Below are 18,111 nucleotides of genomic sequence, written 5' to 3'. Positions count from 1 at the left end.
TGAGTAAAACGGATACAGGCATAGTGCCTCTCCAGTGAAAGGCTTCAGTGGCCAAACAAGGTGAGCCTTTTGCTCACAGGAAGGTTTCTTCACTGTTGAATTGCATATGTAATCTGTTGTCCACAGGGGAGGTACTGCAATCTACAAGACTCGACATTTAAAAGCTAAAGTTATTTTTTATAACCATTTCTTTCTCAGCTTGCAAGCAGAAGGGAATGGGTTCTGGAAAAATCTCAAAACAGTCCGGGGAAGGTTTCAGCAGGTAAGGTAGAAACAGCGCTAGTCAATCGAAAAAGGTTCCTGAAGGTTCTTATGTGATAAGATTAGAAAAAAAAAGAGAAGCGCAATCGATCAAAGGTTCTTATGTGGTAAGAGTTAGGGTATGGAACCATAAGTTTTATCAGTTTTATAAGTTTTATTAGGATAAGTTAAGGACTCGGTCTGTAGTGGCGTACAACGCAGACTGAGAATTGATTATTTGTTTAGATAGAGTGTAAGGTTATGATTTGTGTACTCGCGTGAATATTGTTTGTTGTCCTTGTGATACTGTTGTGTGCAAAACCTTTGTGCGACATTGCCATTAGAGAAACGGGAAGAGTCACTAGGGAAAATTGTGATTCGGGAAAAAAAAACAAGGATTGATTTAGAAAAGAAACAGTAACTGATTGATCAACTATGGTTGGTTCGTGCCAACATATCTCTCACACCCAGACTGAGCCCGAATTAAGAGCCTTTTCAGGCCACGTAACGGCCAGGAGAAGTGGGCGTAGAGAACTCGGTTGGCCGAAAGGATTGTGAGATCAGAAACTGTAGAAAATCTTAATCATCCAGAATGGGGGCTGGAGCAAGTAAACCACCAAAAGGGACCCCAGCCCATTTTATGCTCCAGAATTGTGGTCAGTCTTCAATTGACCACCTAAGAGAATGGGTAAAATGGACTAAGGGTGAAAACAGGCCATTTCCACCCGATGGTTCATTTAATTTAGAGAGAATAACCTGCCTAGAAGAATGCCTTATAAACAGAGATCCAGGTAGAAAAGGGGAAAAAAAAGGAAAGTAATAGAAAAGGCCTGGGTTCCGAGTCTTCAAGCCAATGTAAAATTAACAGAGGAAGTAAATCAAATGTAAAAAAAAAAGAGAACCTGATAGTGACTTATGGATTCAAAAAAAAAGCGCTTTATTGAATGGAGAGAGACTTTTGTGAATGTCTTGTCTTTGAATGAGAGTGCTTCTGTGTTTCTTGTGTCTGGAAACCTGTTTGGAAAGGTTGTGGAGCTGCCTGTTTGTTTTAGCTCCACCTACTTTTTCAAACAAAGTGAAGTTTTTTAACCCTTCATAGTGTTGTCCTGTATGTGGGAAGTTTAAGACATTTTAAGTTAGAAGCGCAGGTGTGGATTTATTCGGATGAGAAGTTACGGAGCTAGGAAATGCACAATGATAGGTTTGTTGAGACATGGTCCTGGTGGTTAAAAGTTGTAATGCCTTGGGAAGTTGTAATGCCTTTTTTTTTTAAAAAAAGCCTTTGTGGGTCTCTCGAGGTGCAGGCTGGGGGAGTGCACTCTCATTGTCCTTGGTGTAAAATCTTGACGCGAAAGCTTCTAGCTCAGTAAGAGGATTTGTTTTTTGATAAAGAGTGGCAGTACAATAGTTGAATTGGGATTTTGAGATATTGCAGGTGATCTCCTTGATCAACATTTTGGGTGTATTGGAAAAATCTTGGGTTTAGAAGCCTTTTAATAAAATTATAAAACCACAACCTTTTAATAAAATTATAATACAAGTACTTTACATTCTGTGATCTGTGAATCACTATAAGCATAAATGAGAAGTCCGTGTCACACACCGATTCTTCTGGTTCAGAAGCCCAATAGTGACAAATGGAAGTTTGTCCAAGACCTACGAGCTGTGAATGAATCTACCATATTCTCACAATGCTTAAAGAAGGATTTGGAATGAAGTATCCCGGAATGCTTTCCAGAATCTTAAACAGTCCCTCACTTCAGCACCCGCCTTGGGATTACCAGATTACACTAAGCTATTCAACTTATTTGTGCATCACAAGTCAGGTTTTGCACAATCTGTTTTGACTCAGTTACATGGGGACAGGCAGCGACCAGTAGCGTATTTCAGTACCCAACTAGACCCAGTGGCACGCGGACTACCAGGATGTCTTCCTTCGCTGGCAGCAGCTTATTATGCTATGCAACAGGCTCAGACAATAACTCTAAATCATCATACCATTTTGTACATCCCACACTCTGTCGAGATTTTACTTACTAAATGTGCCACCCAACACCTAACCTCCGCAAGAACCACTAAATATGAAGTTGAACTGTTTTCAAATCCGAACCTTATAATTGCTCAGACCCGCCACCTACTATTAATGACGTGCTGACTTTTCAGACACAGGCCAGTACGGAGGTGGTGGTGACCTGGACGAAGGATCAATGTTATAAAAATCCAGAAGGAATATGGGTTCACCACGACGGCTGCGTGATGGCGCCCAGATCCTTACTTCCATGGATAGCCCGATGTGTTCATACATTCACACATGCAGGCAAAGGGGGATTGGCAGATTATATTTTGGCAACTTGGTATGCACCAGGTATTTCGGCAATTGCAAAACAAATCTATGAAAATTGTGTTACCTGTCAGACAATGAATCCGGGTAAGACGGAAAAAGTAGAATCTGCCTCCCACCCAAATCCAGTCGGGCCTTTTGTACATTTACAAATGGATTTTATTGAATTACCTATGTGTATGGGATTCAAGTATGTATTAGTTATTGTAGATGTGTTCTCTAGATGGATTGAAGCCTTTCCATGTAAAAAGGCCGATGCCACTACTGTTGCTAAATGTTTGTTAAAGGAAATCGTACCGCGCTTCAGAATCCCTGCTAAGCTTTCTAGTGATAACAGGTCACATTTCACAGGAACTGTTATAAAGAGAAATGTGTAAAGCTTTGCAGATTAATCAACGTTTTCATTGCAGTTATCATCCATAATCAGCTGGACTTGTTGAAAGATATAATGGAATGCTTAAAATAAGCTGGCAAAACTATGCAATGACACTGGACTGAAATGGACAGAACTGCTGCCCTTAGCTTTGATGGTAATGCGATCTGCAACCAACAGAACAGGCCTGTCACCGCATGAGATAGTTATGGGACGTCCCCAATGACTACCTTTTACAGCACCATTTACTGCAAAACAAATGGATATCCACAAAATGGAGGAAAATATGTTGAATTATTGTATTGCACTAACCAAATGTATTTCCAGCTTTCATTCATAGGTAAAGGAAGCTCAAGTCAAGCCAGCGGAAGGGAAGTGTCATAACCTGGAGCCAGGGGAATTCGTTTACATCAAGATTTTTAAAAGAAAAAGCAGTCTACAGCCCAGATTCGAAGGACCATACCAAGTCTTGCTGGCGACCAATACTGCAATCAAGGTAAAGGAAAGACCAACATGGATCCACGCATCCCATTGCAAACGAGCACCCGACCAGGAGGAAGGGAAGAAGGAACCAGAGGAACACAAAAAGGAAGACTGAATAAGGAACTGTATGGACTATGGGGACTGATGGTGCTGGGCTTGACAGGGTTTTACTTTGCATTATTGATTACACCAGGGGTACAGACCCGCCACCGAAGGGAACTGCAAGTAAACTTATTTATGGCACTGAGTCATAAGTATGCTCAAGAAAGAAACTTGTCGAGTTGTTGGAGATGTTCCCATGTACCTGTCCACTCCGAAGGGAGTATTCCCCTGAGATCTGTCCCCTTTAACGAATCAGAAATGGTAGAATGGTTGACAGTGCAAAATAGGACAAACCTAACTAAGGGGCCAGAAACGAAGGAGCAAACAGAATGGAGGTCGGCAGGGTATAAACTTACAGCCTGACAATAACCATCAGCCTCCCTTCCTAAGCATTACTCCCAGAATAGAAAATCCCGAAGGTATAATATGCCGAGTGAGTAATGAAACTAAAGGACCAGAAATGGGACGCAGCAAGTGTTCCCAAATGGCAAGCCACAACTAATCCCACTGAGAGAAAGATAGCAACCGTTGGCTGGACAATGGTCCATAACAAAGCCCCAGGTGAAGGGTGGGAAGGTGAGACCACTCGAGTAGGGATAGTGCGAAAGGACCAGGAGCTGACGTCCTATAATTACACCTACTTTATTTGTGGCCATAAAGCCTACCCATGGTTACCAGCCAACTGGACAGGGTCCTGTTACTTAGGATATGTGGTACCCTTTATCAGATCAATAAAGACTCTAAGGGATGCCTATGGAAGTCATAGATTTAAACGGGATTTGACATGGCTAAACGGAATATTCAAGGTAATGGTGCCACCCTATGGAATAGCATCGACTGAATGGCAGTTACGGGAACTGGCTAACTTAGTCGAATCAGTAGCCAACGCAACTTCCCAAGCCTTTGAAGGGGTAAATGATGAAATGGTAGCTATTCCAACAGTGGCTCTCCAAAATCGTATGGCCTTAGATTATCTCCTAGCCAAGGAGGGAGGGACATGCGCATTAATAGGTGAAGAATGCTGTACGTATATCCCAGATAAATCAGAAGAAATCGGCAGTCTAGCTGAATACATCAGGAAAAAGGTAATAGAGTATAAACAGACAGTTGGCCAGGACGGCATCGGGATGGTTGGGATCCCTAGGGAAATCTGTGGGACAGGGTTTGATCATATTCCTGCTGATAGTCTTCGCCCTGTATCTATTATTTGTCGTCGTTAAGTGTTGCTGTGCCAGGGTGGGAGAAACGATGTTACTTACCGAGACCACGGCTAGAGTTATGGTAGCAACAACTGCTGAAGGCTCTTGTGTGGAAATGGAAATGGAGAGACTGTACAAGATCAGAATGGATTGAGTTGTCCTTGTGAAGGACAAAATGGGGGAATGTGGAAATGTATTTTTATCTAAGCTGATACCATACAGTATTTGTGTGCCCTTTGCAATATATATATATATATATATATAACAAAATGGAGTCCTGGCCCTTCCAGAACTTTCTGCATTTTAGCAGTCAGCTTGCATAAACAGCTAAACCTGGTTTGAGATGGCTGATGGCCATCAGACAGCTAGGAGACAAGTCATGCTGAGACAAGTACCCTCCCATGGTGCTCTCCTATTGTCGACACGACAAAAGTTCCATGTCACCCCACCCTTATCTTCTAGACTCAAACCACCAGCCATTATCTCTTGTAGAGACCTCATCCATTTGATGCAAACAGATAAACTGACGAGGAAACTGAACAATGCAAGACAGGTAAATAGCTCATTACCTCACTCTCATGAAGTAATGGCCGGCTGGCCAACTAATAACCCTGACAAAAAAAAATATCTGGAAACCATGTCAGGACAAGGATGTAGTAATTAACTCTATCTGTATTCACTGACTACGAGACAGAGCCAATACACAGGGAGAGGCCATAACTTGGGTTTTACTGTATAAATATCTTGTGAAACTGTACCATTGCGGAGGTGTTCACTTAGCCCTTGACTGAGTGTGACCTGCCCCTTGCTAGCAAGTAAATTAAAGAAACTTCTGCCGGAGCTGTAAGTGTCGGAGTCATTCTTTTCGGAGGTCGAGATTTCGACAGAACCCATTTGGAACATTTTGCCTATTTTTCTTTCTTTACTGTGGATATTTGCTAAAACATAATAAATATTCCACAAATTTTGATATGTTTGAGAGTATTATTCACCAGATAAAACAGATTAATCACAATGTAAAGTGAACTCGTTCAGTGTAAATTCCTTGGCTAATGTAACCCTGGCATCGCCACTTTAGAAGCTGAAATTAATGTCTAAATGTCTCAGAGGATGATAATACTTCGAAAAAACAAACTGATCCAAAAACTCAAATAAGAGTCTCACAGGAGGTTGGAATAGTGTAGTGGTTGTGTTACTGGACTAGTATTCCAGAGGCTTAGTTCAAATCCCACCATGACAATTTGGGGAATTTGAATTCAGTTTAAAACTGCTATCAGTAAAAGTGACCGTGAACTGCTGATTGCTTGCTGGCAAGAACCCAACTGGCTCACATATATTTTAGGGCAGGAAACCTGCAGTCCTCAGTCTAGTATATGCGACCGAGTCCCCCACCAACATGAGTGACGACCCACTCAGTTGTCTCAAAGCTCGACAATGCAGCAGCCCACTACCTACAGAGCAGCCATGGATGGGCAATAAATGCCAGCCTTGCCTGCTACGCCCACATCTCAAGACTGAAAAAAAATCAGACACAACACTTAACCTTAATTCCTTTTTTAAGCCCAATACTTCAGAATGGCAATTAACCCGATGTGCAAGAAATAATTTATTTAATTTCAACTCGAATGATGTGGGAGAAGGGTGACAAACCATTTGAAATAATCCATCTACCCTCATTCTCTGTCCTGTGATGACATCCCAGTGAGGATGCTTAAATCACCATAGTTGCAAAAGATCTGAAAGCAAATGCCTTTTTTTTTTTAAATGTTACGAAAGGTTGAAACTACCAAAAATAAATAGCAAAAAGGTTAGTCACTCAAATTATGTGGAAAAGTTTCCCAGCCTATTATTTGCTTAATATGCAATTAATTTGAAACCATTGCAGACAGCGAGAGATAAAATAGACATGGGCAGCTCAGTGTGGGGTTAAAATAGACATGGGTCGCTCAGTAGGGAGTCATTTTGTATTTGAACAGACATGATGAAAAGTCACAGTCAGTTAAACATCCTCAATGAGCTTGGCCAACTTAAATATTAATTCTCAGTGTGTATGACTCCACAGCACAACTTGGCAATATTTAACACAAATTCAGCAATGCTGCACAAAACCATCTTAATGGGAGTGTCTCCAGCAAAGAAAAATACATCTCTTTGGTGTAGTAGTATGCATTGTTAGGCTGGCATAAACACTGGTGAGGTAACACAGGAGAAACACACCACAGCAGCCAGCCTGTGCCATATGGAGCCCATGAACGTTAAAAGAGCCAGACACTGGACCCAAAAGGAAAAAATAAATATTTCCTCAGAAGTTATCAACGTACTATTCAACTTAAAGCACACAAGCAGGGAAAATACATTGAACATTCATTAACAGTTTTAAAGGAGACTTCAAGTTGATCATTTTCAATTACACACAGAACACAATGTGATAACATGTAGGGCCCAAGCTTCCACAGGCGTTGCTCCTATTTTTTTGGAGCAACTAGTTTTTTTTTTTGGAGTATCCTAAAGATTGCAATTCTCCCCATTTAGTTTGCTCCAGTTTCAGTGAGTTAGTTCAGTTTCTTTTTCGTTTAGTTTTTTTGGCCATTTAAGCAAGTTTAGACAGCGAAAAGTTACTCCAAACTAACTTAGGCCAGCGTGTGTGTCCACTTTTGTACGCTCAGAAAAACCTTGCGGACACTTTAGAAATCAGGCGCAGGTAGCCAAAGATAGGGGGCGGGGGAAGGGAAGTTAGAGAATTTTCCAAAGCATTAAACATTTCACTTTTAACAATAAATAACCATCAATAATAAATGATAAATAAATCAATAAATTAAAAATTAAAAATTCCTACTTCATCTACTGCAGCATGCAGCACCTATCCGTTCGGCCAGGGGCGGGACCTGAGCACTGTGAACGCTTCACTGATGCCCGAGGGCTCAGCGACAACTGTACCACATAGACAGGTTTATTTTTTGCAGTTGTTCCAAAATGTTGTGTTGTGTTCATGGAACATGCTTCAGTTTTAATGTAAATATATTTTATTGAAAAGTTAACAATGTACTGCACTTTCGTGTAATAAAATAATTCTTGTATCAAACTTTACTTAAATATGACTTTTTAAGATCACTTAAACTTTATCACTTATAAACTTGAAAAGTTACAAAACTTATAAAACAATTTCTATTTGCAAACGGTGTCAAAAACAGCAGCAGCAAAGGATGCACTCATCTCTCATCCACATCTCGGTGAATGTGCACTTCTTCATGGGGGTGGCATTTGATTGGCCGGGCTGTGTGCCCTTATTGCAGCAGCGACTTCTCACAGGCCCTCCCTGAAGGCCTGTGCCGTCACTTGCGTGCCGTCACTTGCATGCCCTCCCTGACAGCCTGTGCCGTCATTTGCACTCCCTCCGACATTCCCTCCTTCATTTCCCGTGTCATTTCTCAGTGTGCACGAGTGATCGGGTAAGGTCATTGGTCAACACACCCAATGCTATAACCTCAACCACATCTGTAGCACGCTGCATCTCAGGAGAGCATGGTCAGATTCTCCTTCCCCTCGGCCTGGGTCTGCCTCGCGGCACCCCTCCAGTGGGAGGCGCAGGCTGGGACGGTGGGGCCCTGGGTGTTACAAGCTGCATTCCACCACCACCACCACCACTGGGACCCGCAAACTCGGAATCTGTGAAACCATGGAATGTCACATCACAACTTATACCACTAAACAAGGATGTGGAGTTGACGAAACCATGGAATGTCGAACCAGAACCCATGCAAGTGTTTGGAAAACTGAGTTCCAGCAATATGGACTGATGACTGATCCATATTAAGATCAACATTCTCCGCTCAACACATATCCATGCCCCACTCCTCCCACCCCCAGCCTTGTCTAGATCGTCCACATTTGAATCTTCTGCATCTTCAGAATCAGCATTATGTTCTGCAAAATATAACAGAACAGTCAAATGGTTAACAGCACAGGAGGGGGCAGGATGGGTGGCATGAGTAGGCCAGGCAGCAGGTTTATTTGAAGGGCCACGATGCATTTTCAGGACTTGCCCTCTCCCTCGCGTGTGGGCCCAGCTTGTACAGTACTGATTCGTACCTGGAGAAAAGCAGCGACCCTCTGATCCAAGGGTGTTAGTTGTTGCAAATTTGGCGGGCCTCCTCCTGTTCGAGTTCTGTCCCTTTTGTTGTGGGCCAATTTCTTCTGCAAAGATTAAAATATAACTTTTTCGAGGGGGTGTCTTTCTGCTGGCTGGGACTTATACAGCTGGTCACATTTACAATTGCAATTCCATTGAAAAATGAAAATATTACTTACACTAACTACTTGACCAAGGTCGTGCCATTTCTTCTTACACAGGCTTCCAGATCTCGTGGTATGTACCACTGCGCAGTAATCTTCTGCAACTTGGTTCCAGCATTTCTTCATTTCTTTGGGTGGCACTTTTGTGCGACCTCTGTTGCTGGTATCCAGCTCCTGCCATCTGTTCTCAATGAAATTAACTAGTGTCTCCACTTCGTCATGCAAGAAATTCTTCGTTCTTGGTGCACGTTGTTGCATTGCTGTATTGAATTGGCTGTGATTTTTCAAAACACACAGTCCTTACTTTGCATGCACCTATGCAGCACTCCTTCTGGAAGTTTAGCAGCAACACAGAGCACTCACTGATTCCAACAGTTGATTTCTTCCACAGAACTGCTAACAGCACTTCTTCAGGCACCAAAAATCAATCAGAAGGCTTTCCACTACTCCAGGCACCCAAAAATCACTCTGCATCCTGTACCTTTAAAGATGGCCGATTGCCAATGTTTGTAAGCCATTGCGCATGCGCAACGCTGCCCTAGCCCCGCCCCCCTGCCAACTGTGTTGACACAGCACGTCCATAGTTCCGCCCCACCTGCTGGTTCTGATGCGCTATGCTGAGTCCGAAGGAGGCCTGATGAGCGTGGAGAATACCACGCTAAGGATTAGGCACGCTTTTTGTTCCCTAAACTCAGCGCACCTCAGAGGTGCGATGATCTGAGGGTCGGTGGAAACTTGGGCCCGTGTGCCTACAAACAAAATGATTCATCCCCATTTATTTTAGTATAATGTTAGAATAGAAGAAAATACTAAGTACCTAGAACGGTCAAAATAATCTTGGCTTTAATCCTCTGTCTTGCGATGACATCCTACTGAGGATGCTTAAATCACCAGAGCTGCAAAAGATCTGAAAGCAAACAGTTGAAATGGAGCATTATATATAGCTCCATGAAATACAAGACCTAGATAAACACGATTTACCACTATTTAGAAAATTACAAGTGTGCACTTTCAAGTTGTAAAGTCATCCAAATCTTATACTGGATTACACCCCTTAAGTGCGCCATTCAAATAAACTACTGCTGTGCAAGCTGACAGTGCCATACTGCATTACAGTGTGTCTATAAACAAATGGGGAAATCCAATTTTGGTTTGCTGACGATGTTAACACATCGCAGATGGTGGTACTACACCTAGACAAATTAATTAGAAAAACTCAGTTCTGCTAGATTTCATAACCATGTTTTACTATAAACTGCTGCCAGAGTCTATAAACAGACCCAGGCTCCCTTTTTTTTTTAAATCATCTCCACTTCCCACTTACTTCAAGTCAGCATTTCGAATTTGGTGGTACAGTATTCAGCACAAAAACGTACACTCTCAGCAACTGGAATATGATCCAAGCATGCATTGGTCTGATGCAACTCCAAGCGTCTTAAAAAGCCACTGCTTCAAAGAAATATTTGTTTTCAGTACAGATCCTTTAGGTCAAAAAACAAGTCATGATCTTTTAATTCCAAGTGCTGCTTTGAAAAATTGTACCCTTTTGCTAATTCACACCTGCAGGTTGAAAGTCAAAATGGGAATTCAAGAAATAGTTGCAAACCTTTTTTACGCAGCAATTTGTGATCTGAAATGCACTGCCTAAAAGGGTGGTGGAAGCAGATTCAATCGTAACATTCAAAAGGGAATTGGATAAATACTTGAAATGCAAACATCTGCTGGGCTGTGGGGAAAGAGCAAGGGAGTAGGATTAATTGGGATAGCTCTTTCAAAGCTTTTACAGGCACGATGTGCCAAATGTCATCCTCCTGTGCTGATCGTTGCTGAATAATAAAAAAGAATCAATGAATAAACGGGGGATACACGTTTGTCAGGATGGTATGCAACTTGGAGATGATGGTATTATTCTATGAAATAGTTCCAAACTTGGGCCCTACGCTACCGATGTTCACATCAAAAGGCACGATTAACTTGACTGTTACTGAGTGGCAACCTCCAAATGATGATCCACAGTTTACTTGAAACATCGAAACAGAGAAAGTAGCAGTTGGCCGTTCGAGCCAGCACTGCCATTCAATATGATCATGGCTAATCCTCAATCTCAACACCATATTCCCGCTTTTTCCTCATAACCCTTGATGCCTTTTGTGTCTAGAAATCTATCTCCTTCTTAGATATATTCAGTGACTTGGCCTCCACAGCCTTCTGTGGTAGAGAATGCCACCTTCAGTGAAAACATTTCTCCTCATCTCGGTCCTAAATTTCCTACCATGTATCCTGTGACCCCTTGTTCTAGACTTCCCAGCCAGGGGAGACATCCTCCCCGCATCCAGTCTGTCCAAACCTGCCAAAATGTTAAGACGTTTCAATGAGATCCCCTCATTCTTCGAAACTCTATTGAATACAGGCCAAGTCGACCCAATCTCTCCTCATACGACAGTCCTCATATTTAGTACACACACTTAACATACAAAGTAATCCATTAACTTTATTTTGGCACTCTGGCTCGATCAAACTCCACTCCAGGACGTGAGCAAGTAATGCAGGCTGACATTTCTGCAGTACTGCACCACATGAAGGGGTGAAACAAGGCTACGGGAGCTGATAGAATCCCTGCTGAAGCACTGAAGTATGGCAGAGAGGCACTACTGGCGCAAATACATGACCTTATCTCTCTCATCTGGAGGGAGGAGAGCATGGCAAGAGATCTTAGTGATGCAGTGATCGTGACCACCTTTTAAAAAGTGGACAAGTTCGACAGTGGCAACTACAGAGAAATCTCCCTGTTATCACCAAGGAAACATAGAAACATAGAAAATAGGTGCAGGAGTAGGCCATTCGGCCCTTCTAGCCTGCACCACCATTCAATGAGTTCATGGCTGAACATGCAACTTCAGTACCCCATTCCTGCTTTCTCACCATACCCCTTGATTCCCCTAGTAGTGAGGACTTCATCTAACTCCTTTTTGAATATATTTAGTGAATTGGCCTCAACAACTTTCTGTGGTAGAGAATTACACAGGTTCACCACTCTCTGGGTGAAGAAGTTTCTCCTCATCTCGGTCCTAAATGGCTTCCCCCTTATCCTTAGACTGTGTCCCCTGGTTCTGGACTTCCCCAACATTGTGAACATTCTTCCTGCATCTAACCTGTCTAACCCCGTCAGAATTTTAAACGTTTCTATGAGGTCCCCTCTCATCCTTCTGAACTCCAGTGAATACAAGCCCAGTTGATCCAGTCTTTCTTGATAGGTCAGTCCCGTCATCCTGGGAATCAGTCTGGTGAACCTTCGCTGCACTCCCTCAATAGCAAGAATGTCCTTCCTCAGGTTAGGAGACCAAAACTGTACACAATACTCCAGGTGTGGCCTCACCAAGGCCCTGTACAATTGTAGCAACACCTCCCTGCCCCTGTACTCAAATCCCCTCGCTATGAAGGCCAACATGCCATTTGCTTTCCTAACCGCCTGCTGTACCTGCATGCCAACCTTCAATGACTGATGTACCATGACACCCAGGTCTCTTTGCACCTCCCCTTTTCCTAATCTGTCACCATTCAGATAATAGTCTGTCTCTCTGTTTTTACCACCAAAGTGGATAACCTCACATTTATCCACATTATACTTCATCTGCCATGCATTTGCCCACTCACCTAACCTATCCAAGTCGCTCTGCAGCCTCATAGCATCCTCCTCGCAGCTCACACTGCCACCCAACTTAGTGTCATCCGCGAATTTGGAGATACTACATTTAATCCCCTCGTCTAAATCATTAATGTACAGTGTAAACAGCTGGGGCCCCAGCACAGAACCTTGCGGTACCCCACTAGTCACTGCCTGCCATTCTGAAAAGTACCCATTTACTCCTACTCTTTGCTTCCTGTCTGACAACCAGTTCTCAATCCATGTCAGCACACTACCCCCAATCCCATGTGCTTTAACTTTGCACATTAATCTCGTGTGGGACCTTGTCGAAAGCCTTCTGAAAGTCCAAATATACCACATCAACTGTTTCTCCCTTGTCCACTCTACTGGAAACATCCTCAAAAAATTCCAGAAGATTTGTCAAGCACGATTTCCCTTTCACAAATCCATGCTGACTTGGACCTATCATATTACCTCTTTCCAAATGCACTGCTATGACATCCTTAATAATTGATTCCATCATTTTACCCACTACCAATGTCAGGCTGACCGGTCTATAATTCCCTGTTTTCTCTCTCCCTCCTTTTTTAAAAAGTGGGGTTACATTGGCTACCCTCCACTCCATAGGAACTGATCCAGAGTCAATGGAATGTTGGAAAATGACTGTCAATGCATCCATTATTTCCAAGGCCACCTCCTTAAGTACTCTGGGATGCAGTCCATCAGGCCCTGGGGATTTATCGGCCTTCAATCCCATCAATTTCCCGAACACAATTTCCCGACTAATAAGGATTTCCCTCAGTTCCTCCTCCTTGCTAGACCCCCCGACCCCTTTTATATCCGGAAGGTTGTTTGTGTCCTCCTCAGTGAATACCGAACCAAAGTACTTGTTCAATTGGTCCGCCATTTCTTTGTTCCCCGTTATGACTTCCCCTGATTCTGACTGCAGGGGACCTATGTTTGTCTTTACTAACCTTTTTCTCTTTACATATCTGTAGAAACTTTTGCAATCTGTCTTAATGTTCCCTGCAAGCTTCTTCTCGTACTCCATTTTCCCTGCCCTAATCAAACCCTTTGTCCTCCTCTGCCGAGTTCTAAATTTCTCCCAGTCCCCGGGTTCGCTGCTATTTCTGGCCAATTTGTATGCCACTTCCTTGGCTTTAATACTATCCCTTATTTCCCTTGATAGCCACGGTTGAGCCACCTTCCCTTTTTTATTTTTACGCCAGACAGGAATGTACAATTGTTGTAGTTCATCCATGCGGTCTCTAAATGTCTGCCATTGCCCATCCACAGTCAACCCCTTCAGTATCATTCGCCAATCTATCCTAGCTAATTCACGCCGCATACCTTCAAAGTTACCCTTCTTTAAGTTCTGGACCATGGTCTCTGAATTAACTGTTTCATTCTCCATCCTAATGCAGAATTCCACCATGTTATGGTCACTCTTCCCCAAGGGGCCTCGCACAACGAGATTGCTAATTAATCCTCTCTCATTACACAACACCCAGTCTAAGATGGCCTCCCCCCTAGTTGGTTCCTCGACATATTGGTCTAAAAAAACCATCCCTTATGCACTCCAGGAAATCCTCCTCCACCGTATTGCTTCCAGTTTGGTTAGCCCAATCTATGTGCATATTCAAGTCACCCATTATAACTGCTGCACCTTTATTGCACGCACCCCTAATTTCATGTTTGATGCCCTCCCCAACATCACTACTACTGTTTGGAGGTCTGTACACAACTCCCACTAACGTTTTTTGCCCTTTGGTATTCTGCAGCTCTACCCATATAGATTCCACATCATCCAAGCTAATGTCCTTCCGAACTATTGCCTTAATTTGCTCCTTAACCAGCAATGCTACCCCAACCTCCTTTTCCTTTTATTCTATCTTTCCTGAATGTTGAATACCCCTGGATGTTGAGTTCCCAGCCCTGATCATCCTGGAGCCACGTCTCCATAATCCCAATCACATCATATTTGTTAACATCTATTTGCACTGTTAATTCATCCACCTTATTGCGGATACTCCTTGCATTCAGACACAAAGCCTTCAGGCTTGTTTTTTTAACACCCTTTGTCCTTTTAGAATTTTGCTGCACAGTGGCCCTTTTTGTTCTTTGCCTTGGGTTTCTCTGCCCTCCACTTTTCCTCATCTCCTTTCTGTCTTTGCTTTTGCCTCCTTTTTGTTTCCCTCTGTCTCCCTGCATTGGTTCCCATCACCCTGCCATATTAGTTTAAATCCTCCCCAACAGCACTAGCAAACACTCCCCCTAGGACATTGGTTCCGGTCCTGCCCAGGTGCAGACCGTCCGGTTTGTACTGGTCCCACCTCCCCCAGAACCGGTTCCAATGCCCCAGGAAGGTCATCACCAGAGTCCTCCTCAACAGTCTTCTCCCTGTGGCCGAGGAGCTCCTCCCGGAATCGCAGTGCAGATTTCATCCCTTGCGGGGCACAACGGACATGATTTTTGCAGCGTGACAGTTGCAGGAAAAATGCAGGGAACAGCGCCAGCCCTAATACATGGCTTTCTTCACTTCGACCTTACAAAGGTCTTTGACACCATCAACCGCGACGGTCTATGGAGCATCCTCCCCCGTTTCGGTTGCCCCCAAAAATACATCACCATCCACCGCCTGCTCCGAGACGACATGAAGGGTGTGATCCTTATCAACGGATCCATCACAGACCCAATCCACGTCCGGACCGGGGTCAAGCAGGGCTGCGTCATCACCCCAACCCTCCTCACAGTCAACAAGCTGCCCGCTGGAGTGGAACTAAACTACAGAACCAGTGGGAAGCTGTTCAAACTTCGCCGTCTCCAGGCCAGGTCTAAGACTACCCCAACCTCTGTCGTCGAGCTACAGTACGTGGATGACGCCGGCATCTGTGCACATACAAAGACTGAACTCCAGGACAAAGTTGACGTATTTATTGAGGCATACGAAAGCACAGGCCTTACGCTAAACATCAGTAAGACAAAGATCCTCCACCGCAACCTCTGTCCTCGCCCCACAGCACTGCCCCAGAGTCATCAAGATCCACGGCACAGCCCTGGACAACGTGGACCATTTCCCATACCTCGGAAGCCTCTTATCAACAAGAGCAGACATTGGCGACGAGATTCAACACCGCGTCCAGTGCAGCCTTCGGCCACCTGAGGAAAGAGTATTTGAAGACCGGGCCATCAAAACTGCCACCAAGTTCATGGTCGACAGGGCTGTAATAATACCTGACTTTCTGTATGGCTCAGAGACATGGACTATGTACAGTAAACACCTCAAGTCGCTGGAGAAATACCACCAACGATGCCTCCGCAAGGTCCTACAAATCCCCTGGGAAGACAAACATACCAACATTAGCATCCTCGACCAGGCCAACATCCCCAGCATTGAAGCACTGACCACACTTAATCAGCATGCCTGACACGAGCCTCACAAAGCAAGCGCTCTACTCGGAACTCCTTCACGGCAAACGAGGCAAAGGTGGGCAGCAGAAACGTTACAAGGATACCCTCAAAGCCTCCTTGATAAAGTGCAACATCCCCACTGACACCTGGGAGTCCCTGGCCAAAGACCGCCCTAAGTGGAGGAAGTGTATCCGGGAGGGCGCTGAGCAGCTCGAATCTCGTCGTCTGCAGCATGCAGAAATCAACCGCAGGCAGCGGAAAGAGCATGCGGCAAATCTGTCCCACCCACCCCTTCCCTCAACGACTATCTGTCCCACCTGTGACAGGGACTGTGATTCTCGTATTGGACTATTCAGTCACCTAAGAACTCATGTTAAGAGTGGAAGTAAATCTTCCTCGATTCCAAGGTACTGCTTATGATGATGATAACTCTGTTTCTCTCTCCACAGATGCTGCCTGACCTGCTGAGTATTTCCAGCATTTTCTGTTTTTAACCCAACAGCATAGTTGGTGCAGCACTCGATGCCTGACTGCAGAGCCAGCAGCTGCTTCTACAGTGTACAAGACCAGCAAATGTGGGCACTTGCTAACAAAACAAAGGGCAGCCAGGAGGAGCAGATCTTCCTGGTCACCAGATGTATTAAGTCCCAGCAGATACAAGGCACTTTCAAATTGGTTGTCCTTTAAATTAATGAATTGCTTTTGAAACAAACAAACCTGATTGCAGCATACTTCTACCATTTGTAAACGATAAATGGAATAACTTTTCTTTATATAGCGCCTTTAATGTAGTAAAATGTCCCACGGCGCTTCACAGCAGTGTTAGAAGACAAAACAGAAATTTGACACAGAGAAAGGAAATTTTGCCATGTTTAAGAATTTCCTGAAGCATGCACAAAAAAATGCATTCAATCGTAAGAACTAGTCTGAGTTTAGATGACCTGCCTTACAGGGTTACAACAGGAGAGGAAAAAGGTGGAAAAATCATCGCCATTTGTTTCATTAAGCTGCAATGTCAGTTAAATTGAACTTTCCTGTGGTTCCTTTCCAGAAGGAGGAGGATTGTGATTTGCATCAATCCAATAAAGTGCACCAACTCAGAAACCGAATGGCACGGTTAGACGAGATACTGGTTAGCGTAAAATGTGTCTATATTAAGCACAAGGGTAGCAATCTTACTTTCACTTCAGCATCTTCCATGTGTTGGAGTCGGACTCTGATTTTGTCAGCAATTTCAAAACTTGATTCAAGGATTCAATTATTTTGACACCCTGGAGTGCAGACTGGTACATCATCATAGGCAGTCCCTCGAAATCGAGGAAGACTTGCTTCCACTCTAAAAGTGAGTCCAATACAGGAATTACAGTTTCTATCACAAGTAGGACAGTCAGTCATTGAATGAAAGGGTGGGTGGGGAGTCTGGTTTGCCGCACGCTCCTTCCGCTGCCTGCGCTTGGTTTCTGCATGCTCTCAGCGACGAGACTCGAGGTGCTCAGCGTCCTCCCGGATGCACTTCCTCCACTGAGGGCGGTCTTTGGCCAGGGACTTCCAGGTGTCGGTAGGGATGTTGCATTTTATCAAGGAGGCTTTGAGGGTGTTCTTGAAACGTTTACTCTGGACTCCTACCCGGCAGGCGAGCCCAAGTTGGGCAGAGGAGAATGCTTGCTTTGAGAGTCTTGTGTCAGGCATGCGAACAATGTGGCCTGCTCAACGGAGCTGTTCAAGTGTGGTCACAGTGCTTCGACGCTGGGGATGTTGGCCTGATCGAGGATGCCAACGTTGGTGCGTCTGTCCTCCCAAGGGGTTTGAAGGATCTTGCGAAGACATCGTTGGTGTATTTCTCCAGCGATTTGAGGAGTCTACTGTATATGGTCCACGCCTGAGTCATATAGGAGGGCGGGTATCACAACAACCCTGTAGACCATGAGCTTGGTAGCAGATTTGAGGGCCTGATCTTCGAACACTCTTTTCCTCAGGCAGCCGAAGGCTGTGCTGGTGCACCGGAGGCGATGTTGAATCTCGT

The 18,111-nt window shown here is 44.2% G+C and overlaps 1 protein-coding gene across 5 annotated transcripts in view; it reads right to left on the bottom strand.

Moving 5' to 3' along the window:
* Positions 1-18,111, bottom strand: part of LOC139234820 (ubiquitin carboxyl-terminal hydrolase 54-like) — a 141,063-nt gene that overhangs the window by 103,421 nt on the left and 19,531 nt on the right. The window contains exon 2 of one of the 5 annotated variants that reach the window (XM_070865524.1): positions 9,849-9,938. The exons of the other annotated variants lie outside the window; for them this stretch is intronic. The gene's annotated coding sequence lies outside the window, so the exon portion shown is untranslated. The remainder of the gene's footprint in view (positions 1-9,848; positions 9,939-18,111) is intronic. 5 annotated transcript variants of the gene reach the window in all.

The sequence above is a fragment of the Pristiophorus japonicus genome, chromosome 22 (assembly GCF_044704955.1).
Source record: "Pristiophorus japonicus isolate sPriJap1 chromosome 22, sPriJap1.hap1, whole genome shotgun sequence".
NCBI classification, from domain to species: Eukaryota; Metazoa; Chordata; class Chondrichthyes; family Pristiophoridae; genus Pristiophorus; species Pristiophorus japonicus.
Note: the sequence above shows the minus strand (reverse complement) of the source record. Positions and strands in the feature narration are given on the sequence as shown.